Source organism: Heterocephalus glaber, unplaced genomic scaffold (genome assembly GCF_053883595.1).
Source record: "Heterocephalus glaber isolate CG9 unplaced genomic scaffold, H.glaber_assembly_v1.0 deba00001531, whole genome shotgun sequence".
Lineage (NCBI taxonomy): Eukaryota > Metazoa > Chordata > Mammalia > Rodentia > Bathyergidae > Heterocephalus > Heterocephalus glaber.
In genome coordinates, this window is record NW_028258329.1 from 11,011,829 (window position 1) to 11,025,327 (window position 13,499).

The following is a 13,499-nucleotide window of genomic DNA, read 5'->3' on the forward strand; positions in this document are numbered from 1 at the left end:
TTATCTCAGGGAGTAACAAGTTCAAAGAATGGCTTATTCCCCTCTCTTTCTGACTCATAAGTTTTATGGAATCACTGGGTGCAGTAATGCATTGGCTTTTAATTCTAAAGGCCTCAACTTTCCATCATCAAGGTAACTGAACCATAGAGAGTGCTAAACTCTTGCCTCAGATCTGGAGCGGGCACACACACATGCGCGTGCACACACACACACGCACGCCCCTTTAAATGTAGCATTAGGTCAAATTGGTCACTTCTGCTCATAGAAACTCCACACAGACCATTCAGGATTATAGGAATATTATCAAGGAATCAGATATTTCTTGCCATAATAATCATAATGATACAAGAATGGTAATAAAATTGCTAATTTATTGAGTATTTAGACATTGCTCTTTACAGTTACATTAATTAATCTGTCGAATTCCTACAATAATTGTGCATCAAATATTATGATTGCATTGACCAATCAGAGAATCAGAGCTCAAAGCGGTAAATGAACATCAGATCATACAACTAGTAAATGTCGGACTGTATTTACTTTCCTTCAACACTGTTTCAGTGTCCCCAAAAACTGTTTTATCTCCTTATAATGTATACTTCAAAGGAAGTGTCAACATGCCATCTGAGAACTTTACTTTAAAAATTACTGAATCGTCACTGTTGGTGCACTGTTGGATATTCCTCTATATTCCCTTCCTCTCTGTCAATTATTACTCACCAGAATTTGCAAATCTGAATGAAAATCGCACATTAAGGCATGCTTTCCAATTTATACGTGATTTATTGTGTAGACTGACCTCACTCCAGCTGCATTTTAAAGGCTACAGTAAAAACAACTGAATTTGGAGTTAGGAAAAATTGTAGAATCTTTTCTTCCTCAAACCTTCTGTGTTCCACAGCCCGGTTTGCCTAAACCACTTGTCTCTCCGAGCTGATAGGAGGAGAAAACAAACGAAGGATGTCACTATGATAAAATAACTGCTCCCCTGGTGACTCGAAACTCTTGGGGATCTGTTATTTCTTCTGCTCTGCTGAGGGATGATTATGGCTCCAATGGCAGTGGAAACGTACCGAGAGAACTCAGCCCACCCTTTCCAGACTGGAAAGGTGTTCTAACGGAGGAGGTTAATCTGCATGGCTTTCCAGGTGATCAACTTGGCATATGCCTGCTTGCACGGCACCTGGCACTTTTGCTGGAGTAGGTGAAGCTGTGAAACTACAGCAGCTCACTTGAGGCAGAAATGCCTACAGAGTACTGATGGTAGAACTTGCAGAAATCAAAACATGCCTTTTGCTTTATTCACTTAGTGCTGATTTGAACAGGCAACAGGAAAAACACAGAGTGGTATCCAGTGTACTCAGCAGGGCTGGTTGCCAATGGGAATTAAAGGAACACTCTCTGATATCCTGTTATTCACAGAACCACTCACATGAGTAAGGTTTACCAAGCATGAATCTTACCTGGCACTTGGTTGGTGTTATCACTTACAAATTAGCTATTATCTTCCGAGTCTATGCCCTTTTTGTCCAAGGCTCAGTACAACAATGCCTGATCTTTCTGTAATACATGCTTGGTGGTCTAGTACGTATATTCACAAGTGAGCTCATTGTATCTCACAAGCACAATTACTGCAAAGATACTGACATGTGACAGTTGTTTTTCAGAAACTTTTCTTTGAGAAACTAGGGAGAGTGACTTTATCCAGAGGCCTGAATCTACAGATTCAGCATTTCACCTGATGATTCATTCTCATATTCAGTAACCTATATTTACTCCAGGAGATAGTGAGAAAACATGCCTTTACATTTACAGTTTAATGTGGTTATCAGGAGGGAGAATACACACAGAATAAGTAACTTGCAAATTTCATATTTAACACTAGCCCCTGATTTGGCTGAGGGAAGCCAAAAATTACAAGTCAGAGGGCCAATAATGCTCAGCCAAAACCAACAGGCATTAGCGGCTTTCTTCTGCACAGTGATTAAGACAAAGGTAGCTCTATCCATTGCAAGGTGGCGGTATTGATTAATTACCAAAATAGTGTCAACTCGATGTATATTTAGTATGATCAGTTTTACATAATATTGATGATGCTTGTCAACTCATAAGCTACTTCCTAATAATGCAGTGAATTCCAGGTCCAAGTGGCTAGGTATCAATGCCACGTACATGGTCACAGCCAAGTGTCTCAAACACCGAACTCGTAATTTCTTATTTCTCACCATACTAGAGAGGTCACTGTCAATTTTGTCTATAATTAAAGAGGGAGGATTGTTTGTAAACTAATCTTGGCAGAAAGACAGAAAGCATGTCACAATCTTTAGTACTAAAGTGAGACAGTGGGTGGGGAATGGAGGAAGCGACGTGGGTCAGGGAGAGTATTGGTTTTATCTTGTTCCAGGATGGAGTTACTGGACACAGAATTAAAAGCATCTGGCCCTGTATGGCCGAGAGAGTTGGAGACAAAAACATTATAAGGGGGGGGGGTTCTTTGATTATGCTTGGCTTTATGCTTTTAGACTGCACCTTTATTTTTTTTTTGAATGTTCCTTATCTGCATCATCAAATGATCTTGCTTGCTGAATCACAACTCTCCATAAAGGAAGACATTAAAAATTGTACCTTTCATGGACAACAATCTCCCTGGCACCCTGCTCTCAGCCTTGAGTTTCTGCAGGAAAGGACTGGATTTTTAGAATGAAGGCACTGAAATGAAGAGATGTGAACCCTAGTCTTACTCTCTGACATAGGCTTTGGGACAATGCCACCTTACTGCCTCCTGGGCAGAGTGCCTCTATCAATATCCAGACCTTATCACTGATGCTTATATTCCACACAGTGAGACTAATGTCAGTACCAACACCCAATACAACTTCCAAGTAAAGATGACTGTAGTTCGAGACCAAACCTTAAGAAAATCCAGAATCCTCAGAGCCATCACTAATTGTCCCTTTTTTTAATCTGGAGAGCTTGGCAGGTCTATGACATTATAGCAAAAGTCTCTCCACTAGGACCTTGCCAATTTCAGCTTTAATTCCATCAGTAAACAACTTCGACTGTGTTGGGAAAATTCCATTAATCATTCATGTTCTGCGAAGAATGATACACAAAGGAGCTGTCAGCACCGGGCAGCAACTTCCCGTTTGTTTGGTAATTAAGAACTCCAGGCCATGTAATGGTGCCGAGATGCAAATTCTTTTCTTGGTTGGAGTCTCTGGAATGAGAGGAGAAGAATTCACTTGCACTTAAACCCCTAATGTCAGGTGTTTGATGAATCTTTCTCACTCCTCTCAGGTCAACAGCAAGCATATTGCTCCCAGTGAAATGGTACACTTTGAAAAAGCCTTGTACTTCTTTCAGAAAGATGCCAACTCCTTAGGATATTTTAAAATCTGTTTCTGAAATATGTTTTGTTGATACAAATACATCAAGGCACATTTTCCCTGAATCAAACTTTTACATCGCCCCGACTTAATCAATTGTGCTTGGATTACAAATTTGATGGGACCCTATTAATTAGCAGAAATGAGATTCAGAAAATGTTATCACTCTAAATCTCACATGCAGCAAGGAACAGGTATTCTTTTTCTTTAAATCTGAGTGATACACTACTGTATCTATTTTGAAATCTCAGAGGGCAATTTGATACTTTGAATTTACGAGGAATTCAACCACAGCAATAGGAGAGGCTGTGAAAATAATACTGTGGCCTCTCAGAGATGGTGAGTGGGTCCCTACTCTTTTCTTGTGTCATAAGAAAAGTTTAACCACTTAGGAATCTAGATGCATTCAAATGTCCTGGGACCCCTGTTACCATTTTCTCTCTTTAGCTACTTTATTCTTATTGAAATGTCCAGTGGAAATGTCTGTCCTACAGGAAGCCACTGGGAGAAATTCCAGCCAGGTGCAGCTGCATTTATGGAGTAAAAGTGGACATCTTTAGGGATGCTCTCTTCGCACACACTGCTGTTCCTCTTGGCTACTGACTCTTCCACAAGGTGCTGCCCCAGCTGGCAGCCTGTTCAAGCAGAATTCTAGGGCCTCTCTTGGCAAATGCTTTTCAACTTTAAGCTTCTATATAGTTAGATCTCAAGTGGGGCTTCAGGTATCAATTTAAAGAAAATGTCTGCATCTGCTGACAAATACATAATGTAAAATGTAAAGTTTAATTGAGGCTTAGTAGGAGGCATTTTTTACAAAAATGTGAAAGTATATGGAAATTATATCTTGGTATTTATTTGTTTATTGCAGTTATGTAGTCATAGGCCTTGTATTTATGCTATTACTCAGATATATCTTCCTAGTCATTTGCAAATTATATGGACATAGATAATAAAAAGTCCTAAAGAATCACATTAAAAACAACTTTTTTCTCAATGGTCTATTCTGTAGTTAGAGACGTTTGTTATATTTGTTGTTATCAATTACAACAAAGCAAATTTAATCCAAACATATGACCAGAGAAAATAATATTGCCTTGTGCTCTTGTCTCTCTTCTACACAAAAGGTCTGTATACGTATGCATGGTATTCCATTATACAGTTTAAACAGCTTAAAAGCATTTTTTCTGTATTCATAAACACAGGAGCAACATTGACTCTGCATGTTTAAATTTCCATTTTGCCTTCAGAGATTTAAAAAAAGGTCACACGAATAACAAATTGTTGTACTGATGTGTCTCCAATACCACATTTGCGATTTCTTTTCACAATAAAATAAAGCAGCTCTGTAGTGTTTTAGCTCCAGGTGTAATTTTCAGTGTTAGATGCACAGAAATTGATGATTTGTATATTTGTATATTTTGGAGCTGTGTGAGATGGTTGGAAATGGGAATACTATTGAATGAAAACATCATGAGCCCATTTTCCCCTCACTTTCTGCAGTGATCTAAGTGTGAGCAGAATAGGATGCAAGAGAATGAAGACTAAGAGGCCAGATGCCTATACCCACTCCTATCCTCATGGATTCACTGCTGCTCCAAACACCGACTCATTTGCCTTTTATTCCACTACAGCCTCCTGCACCATTGCCACAAATATATCAGACTTTTAAATTCCAGTCCTGGGTCACAACTTCCTATCTTTTCAGCTCTTCCTTGCTTCGTTCTCCATATTCTATCCAATTTTAACTTCACAGAGCCTTGTGGTGCCTAATTCTTGCATTTCTTCCTCAAAGACCTCTATGGCATCTCTTCCTTCTGTGCCCGACTGAAAACCCTGTATCAAATATCCCTGATGTTATCAAACTGGTTTATAATCCAGGATATCGTGCTCTCCACTCTCTGTATCACCTAGGTAGCTTTTATGGGACCACTGTAGTTGTACAAGGCCACATCCCCAGGAAGTGACATCCTCATTTGGGATTTACTGTTCTCCAGTCAATATATCACAATTCTTTAGAACTTTTTCTTTTCACTTGTAATTATAGATGAAGTCTAATGAGTCAGTGAAGCATGTGTGAGGGACCTAGAGACACTGTTTGTACATGGACCTACTTGGCTTCATCTTCCGTCCACCTTGGGATGGTCTGTTATTTGTCTGTCCTTTCATCCCTGTGCAGTAGCTGCTGCCTACTTCCAGCCCCTGGAGAGTTCTAGACAAGGCACAGGCAAGGTCAGAGTTGGACATCTGCAACCCAAGGCATGACGTGGGGCTTTGGGAACCTGGAAATGGCTCTGTCTACTCCATGAGTACCCCAGACCCATGGGGAGCATCATGACATTAAAAAGATGCTTAAAAATGTCATAGCAGGTTAAGAGAGATGCGAAAAAATTTCAAAGGTGTTTCCCTGCTTTTTGAACAAAGGCTCCTGTATTTTCAGTTTTTATAGGATCTTGCAAACCATGTGTCTCAGCCTGGCCCCATGTTACAGCAGAAGGCCAGTGCGGTTCCATCTCACCACTATCAGAGTGTCCCAGGATGCTGATGTCTACAGTACACTTCCACTTCAGTAAGCCCTCATCACACCCTCACCAAATATTTAATGACATGGTCTTTCTCAGCCTTACTTCCTAATTTATGAAGAATATGAATGCGGGTTCATTGCAACAACCAGGCATTCTCTACATCACAGTCTCACACTCTACTCATCTTCCTCTGTTTCCCTTTCATCTAACAATCACCAACCCTACCCTGGACTCCACAGGTGGATTCCTCCAGCTTCTGCACTCACTATCTTGTCTTCCCATGACTGTGTTTTTTTTCACTCCCTTTGCCCACCATCTAGCTTCTGAGTCCACCTACTTGACAGAGTATACTTCTTAGTCCTCTTTGGAAAAGATGAAGGTCACATCTCGATCTTTGTCTTTCCTATATTCTCTACTCCTCCTCAGATGAAATGTGCTCTGGTACACAAGCAAAAGATATGCCGAAATTGTCACCCTCAGATCCTGTGAACGTGGCCTTGTCTGGATAGGATTTTGCATAGGTAATGAAGTTAAGAGGAGGTCATACTGGATTGGAATGGGCCCTAATCCAGTGATCGGTGCCCTTATTAGAAAAGGGGTATGTGTATGCAGAGAGCGGAAGGAATAGCGACAGGCCATGGAAAGACAAGAATTGCAGGTATTCACTAGTAGCTCAGGAGAGACAAAGGAATGTTTCTGCCCAAAAAACTCCAGAGGCCCTGGCCACACCGATACCTTGATTTCCAATTTTTGTCCTGCAGAACAGTGAAGGAAATCACTTCTTTCGGATAAGTTGCCAATTAGTGGTACTTTGTCATGGTAGTCTTAGGAAACTATACAATCACTCACTTCTGGTCTGGTTAGCTGACGCGCTGCTGCACACGCTGTGCTTTTCTCTAGCCTCTCATTATTCTCAATTCTCAGGCTTCTTCCTTATTTAGCCCTTGGAAGCAGAGTTCTTGCATTGACTATCACTGTTCTCTCTCTACAGTTTCTTCTCCTCCCTACAATCTCTTTTGTGTCCGTCCACACCAACAACAACCTCCTTTGCTCACCTTAGTCTTGCTTCGCTTCCAAGATCTGATGGCCTCACGTCCCGAGCATTCCTCACAGTCTCAGTCTCTCCCAAGAGCGCCTCCCCTGAGCTTCCTAGCATCTTGAGCACAGAGCTCCAAACACTTACCACTTGGGTATGGTAGCTTTTCTGGGTGTCTGCCTCTTTCCCTGAACAGTTGTCATCAAGCAGACTTCTACTATGGCTCTCCCAGGTCTCCTCACAGCCATGTTCATATCTTGTTCTGTTTGTTCCCCTCAAGTGTGGATGAAACCTTTGCATTTGATAAGATATCACTAGTGTTACAGTACATTGTGCCTTCAGTGGCTACATTTGTGCTGATTCCTTACACCCTAGGGAACTAATGGGGATGGGAAGCTCTTCCAGTCAGAAATGAGGCTTTTTCTCATTTTTGTGCCTCACAACTCCAAATTCATGCAAATGTTCAACAATTGCTTGTTGGTATATTCTGCACCTTTAACTTATTCAAGGATGCTAATAGTAATCTATCAATATAAAACACATTGTAAGTAGAAATGTGATTATTATACTGTTCTTATAAACTTCTCCAGAGACCAAAGGAAGGCCTTCCTTGCTCCACTCTTTCTGCACACTTTGCACTCCACAGCCCACCCCTCCACACAGATGAAGTTTCTTCTCCTTATGCCCCTACACCTTTCAGGCTAACATTAGAACTCTCTTCTCAGAAAAAATAATTTGGCATCCAGAGGGCAACAGCTCAGGAAATTGTTATTCATAAAGTGCTTTGAAATCTTTAGCACAACAGAATGCACAAGTGAAGTGTCTGCTGACGTGCACACATTGGAAACATACGCTGGGATATAAAGCTGCATATCTCTGAGCCACAAATAGTGCGGGAGACAGCATTTAATTTCCTGGTGGAAAGGCTTTCCATTATTTTCTTTCTCAAACTCCCAGTTCCATAGAATGAACACAACTTTCCTAGACAAGCAAAATAAAGAGAGCTAAAGCCATTATTCTGGACCATTTGAAATCTCAGGGTAGATACATGTATAAACTTACAGGACCTGTGGAATGGTGGTCAATGGTGCTTAAGAATCAATGTTTCTAACTGTTATAAAAGTGCTGTCTAGAAAGGGGCCAAGCTCATAGCAGATTCCCCAGAGAAAATCTGCTCAACTCTGTTGCTTTGTTGTTGTTGTTTTAAGATTTTTAAAAATCTTAGTAAAATACACATACCATAAAATTTGTCATTTTAACTGTTTTTAAGCATAGTTCTATAATGCAAAAATATGTTCACATTGTTAAGCTGTAATTTCCAGAACTCATTTGCCTTGAAAAGTTGAAATTCTATTCTCATTAACACTAAGTCTTCATTTTCATCTGCCTGTAGTCAGTGGCAACCACACCTCGACTTTTTATTTCTACAAACTGGACCACTGTAGGTAGCTTATATGAGTGGAATCATAGTAATTTTCCCTTCTTTGATTGTCTTATTTCATTTACCGCAATGACTTAAAGCTTCATCCACTAGCTAGTATGTGTCTGAATGGCCTTACTTTTTAAGACTGAATAATTTTTCTTTGTATAGTATATGCATGTGACATTTTGTTTATCTATTCATCTGCTGGTGAACATGTGGGTTATTTCCACCTCAGGGTAACTGTGAATAATGATACGATGAGTATGGGTGTATAAATATCTCTTCAGATCATGCCTTCAATTTTTAGAAGATATACCCAGAAATCGAATTGCTGGTTCATTTAGTGATTCTGTTTTAAATTATTTGAGTAACTGTCATACTGTTTTCCATAGTAATTCTACCATTTTATAATCAACGAATATTACTAGGATCAGACTGCCATAAGAAATACTGGAGATCTGGTGTATTAAACCATAGAAACTTATTTTCTTGAGTTTTAGAACCTTGGAAGTGAAAGAAAAACTTTCTCACCACATCCATTTCTGGTGAGGGTTCTCTTCCTGGTTCTGAATCACCTCTCAGTCATATGGTGGGGGTGAGGAGCAGGGAGAGAGAGAGAGAGACAGACAGACAGACAGATATTTTACTCATTTTCTTATGAGGCCACTAATTCTATGAAATTCAGGCTCCACCTGTAATAGCTTTCCGTTACTGTAAAAAATGCTAAATCTAATCATCCTATAAAGAGAAAAAATTTACCTTAAGCCCCCCAACTCAAACTCACTTCTTCAAAGTTTCACCACCTCCCAATAGCCTAAAAATGAGGCCCTGACACATGGGCTTTGGCTTTGGGGGCCATTTTGGATAAACTACTGCACCACTCTTATGAACTCATTTGACCTGAATAATCCCTTAAGGTTCTGTCTCCAAAAGCATTTAAGATTTCAACATATAAGTTTGAGGACAGCATAATTCATTTAGTCCATAGCACCCAGTGGGAGGGCACAAGGGTTCCACTTTGTTCACCAACAATGGTTCCTTGTTTAGCTTTGCTTTTGACAGTAGTCACTGTAATAGGTATAAAGGAGTAGCTCAGGAACATGAGTGATACAAAGCTCAGATTCTAAAAGAATGAAGATGATTTTCAATAATGTGTTGGAATGTTCGACTTTATCTCATTCCTCACCATATGAAGACGCATGCACACTCAGGTTCAATGACCATTGCAGTTTTCAATAGTTTTATATCAAAGTATAAGACACATCAGAGATGGATGTTGGGCCTGATTTCAATTACAATTTGCTAAATAGCCAGCAAGGAGTCATTAAATTGCTGGGAGCCTCGGTTTCTTCATTTATCCTACAGAAATACCTACATGATTATATCTAGTATTTGCTGCTTCCGATGACATAGGCATTTTAAGTGGAATAACTGAGATCAAAGATGACAAGGAACTGAAAATAACCGAGAAGGTCTTTACACAGTACATTATTATATTCAGTGGCTGGAGACCAAGTCATTCTTTCTGTTTGTGGCTATGATGCCTACCTTGGAGCAATTTCACACTGCACAGATCAACATGCCAAAGACAAGATGGTGCCACCAACAGGCCAGATGCTCATGTCATGTCATGAGTACCTGCCACTGACCACGAACTTTGGGCAAAATTATACAATAAAACTTAATAATATAATGAGTACCACAACTAACAAAATAATTAAGATACTACTCTTACATAAAACAATGAAAGAGAAAGAGATGAATAGTCTCATAGTTATGGAGACGATTTTGTTTAATCAACCATAGGTGCCTTGGCTGTCATTGGTTTGCTTTTCACCATTGTTCTCTGTCGTCTCCTACAAACTCCTTTATTCTCATAGCAGTGATTTTTATTGCTGCACACTTGGAGGATGGTTTGTTTTTTCCACTCCCAATGTGACTTTTCTAATCTTACTTCACCTCTTGCAAGATGATCAATAATTAATTAAATGCTCCCGTCTTCTAGAGCAAAGGTTTTCAGTGATAAACACCATTTCATCATGTACTCCTCTTTCATACATGTGCTATATGTAACAAGAGGCTGAAGTGGGGTTAGTTGTTGTCGCAGTTTTTGCCGAATTTCCCCTCTTCCCAACAACAACAAACACCAAACCTAGATTCCAGGAAAAAAAAAACTTAGGCTGTCATTACAGGATTTGCAAAGGGCCTGTACATTAGGTGGTTTTATAGCTCCTTTCCATCACTTTCCTGGAGACTATAAATCCAAAGATGGAAATTGTTTTTCTTTTACTTTAGAGAAGTTCTTAATATATAGTACCTTATTTTTTTCACTACTTTTCCTTAAAAAAGGAAAAAGAATAACACCAGGATGGAGCCTGGTGAGACAGCCTTCAAAGAGTGATCTATGTGGTTCCTACGGTGTGGAAGTTGTGGTGGAACATAGTGGATTATATTTAAAGGTATGAGGCCAAGTAGACTACTAGCCAAGTAGAAGATCTAAAAAGGAAAGCCTGCGATTCCTGGCCAAAGGAGAAAGAAGGAAGAATGGTCTGCCTTAAGACCTTGTTGCTCTTTCACTCGTGAAGGGGCTAGTATGACTGAAGATTTTCTCACAGCCTGGAGAGGGACCAGGCAACCAGGAGACAAGTTAACTTTTCCCAGATGAACTGTTGGAAGGACGTATTGAACCACCATAAGATGAAGAATTGCATACTTGATAGACTATTTGAGTGAGTATAAATCATCCCCATCATGAGAAGCAGAGTCTCACATCTAGTAACAGATTAGCAGTAAAATCCTAAGTAGGTTCAAGACTGGCAGTTTTGCCTATCCTCAAAGACCAAAATGAGTTAGCTCAAATTATCCACTATGGCCAGAAGGCACCAAAGCTTATCAGACCTGTACCACTCAAGTGGCCAAGAGTTTTGGCCTATGGTTATGAGGAGCAGGGAGAAAACCACAAGGCATGGAACTAGAAAAGTTTGTGGCTTTTCATCACCAGATCTATGTCAGGCTTTCAAAGCTGGCTGGAATGGAAGGACAGAGGATGCTTACTTACAATGCGTTTTTGCCTATTGACGAAATGAGGCACATCAGTTCTTGAACAAAGATCATCAAATCCTAAAGATTGGATGAGGGAGGAAGGGTGTGAGAGAGGAAACATGTTTCCTTATCGGTTGTAGGTTACACATTTATGCCAGGGCTGCAGGAGCACCTACAACATAGAAAGCAGAGTGAGCTACCTTGCAGCAGTACCATTTTGTAAATAATTTTGTCCATCGATTGAGCTGGGTGTTTCACATGTAGTAATTTCACAAGCTTTCGATGTGAGTTGTAGCGACTTAGGAAAAACATGTCCAACTTTGAAAGACCCCTTTTTAAATCCAGTTTGTTCTCTAGATTTACAAAAAAAGCGCATCATTTTGTGTTTACTTGAAAGAAGAAAAAAAAGCACATCTATATCAGCTCTCAGAAAGTTCATATGTAGTATATTTTACAAGAATTCAAATCTACATTTTTGTCACTCTTTGAACTTCATACTACTCAACAAAATGGGGGCAAAGAAAGGTTAATTTGTGCAATAAAACTCAATTTTCATAGTCTTCATTACATTTTTCCTTGCCATAGTCCTAAATCACATTTTTTTCTTTGTACCACCAACCAAAACTCAGTTTTCACAGCACTTCTGGATTCACAATAGGTATTCACACTGGTTACTTGGGCATGGTTTCCACAAATAGTGAAATTCTAAGTTAAAATTACTCATATTTTTATATCACAATAAACTAGCCAATTTGATGAGTTGACAATATAAGACCACAAGTTAGTGGTAAAATACTGAAAATTAAGAACCAAGAGAGACTATGTAAAGATGCAAATTTCCAATGATGAATGTCATTATATTGTATACCTAAAATATACCAATGATTAGAATGAATAATAGATAATGTAAAATAGGAAGAAAAGGTCCAAAGGGGTAGGGGTAGTGGGAGGGGCAGGGGAAAGGAAAGAAGGGAAAGGAAAAATGATTGAAATGGAAATAAAGTCTTTGTAAATAAGGAAGGGTGGAGGGGGTGAAGGGAGGGCTAGGAATGGGGAAAAAATAAGAACCAACATGCATTATGTGAAGGTACAATTCCCAATGAGAAATGTAATTGTGTTGTATACCTACAATGTACCAATAAAAGAATTTAATAAAGTGGAAAAAAAAGCAAAAAAACCAGCCAAACATAAAAATAAAACCCAAAAAATCATAAAATTATCACCACACATGTGCTATAGGAGGTTGAATTGCTATTGGCAAGTACATTATTAAAATGGAGTATTTGCATACAATAGAGTATTATTTGGTCATAAAAAAGAACAAAATCATGTCTCTTGCAGGAAACTGATTGGAAGCAAAGATTACCATGTCAAGTGAAATAAGCCAGACTCAGAAAGACAAATATAGCATATTTTCTCTCCAATATGGAATCTAAGGAAAGAATGGACAGAGTGACATGAATGCATGCGTAAGGAAGACCATTAGACAAGAGAAAGGAGGCCAGGGGAGGGGAGGGAGGTCCAGAGGGAAGTGGCAGGGAATGGGAAGGATTGAAGTAGGTTATGTGCACATATGATATATGTGCAAAGAGCAACTCATTTTTCTATCGCACCATCTTTAAGAAACTGCTAATTATTAATGTGGAGAAACTATTTCTATAAAAATGACAATAAAGCCTATATTGCAAATTTAAAAATGTATAAACAAAGTTACCTTACTGCTTTTTGTTTCTCCTGAAATATTCAAATTGCCCATTGGCCACTCTCAAATCCTGTCATCCTATATCTCACCAGCCTCACCCTCAGAGAGCTACAAAATCAAACACTGCTTCCTTTTGGTGATTGGCTTTTCTGAGAGCAGTGTTGACCTTGGCATTTGAGATGGAGCAATGGGAATGCAATCTTGGACTCTACCCTCCAAGAATTTATATTTTACCACAGGAGCCAGATAATTGAGCCAATTATTAACATAGTATCAGGAACACTTGGCCTGAAGGAGAAGGAATAGATGTTTAGAGACAAGTCATCTGTGCCTTAGATATGAGTGAGGGGTTGTCCCTTAAGAAGGTTGATAGTGTGCTGGTTTTGGT

The 13,499-nt window shown here is 39.4% G+C and overlaps 1 long non-coding RNA gene across 1 annotated transcript; it reads right to left on the reverse strand.

Annotated features, from left to right (window-relative positions):
* Window positions 1-370: 370 nt before the first annotated feature.
* LOC147824863 (uncharacterized) lies at window positions 371-13,271 on the reverse strand. The gene is made up of 3 exons (XR_015441720.1): window positions 13,124-13,271; window positions 11,426-11,581; window positions 371-3,217 (listed from the first exon to the last, which is right to left on the reverse strand). It is a non-coding gene; the product is annotated as an uncharacterized LOC147824863 (long non-coding RNA).
* Window positions 13,272-13,499: the final 228 nt, after the last annotated feature.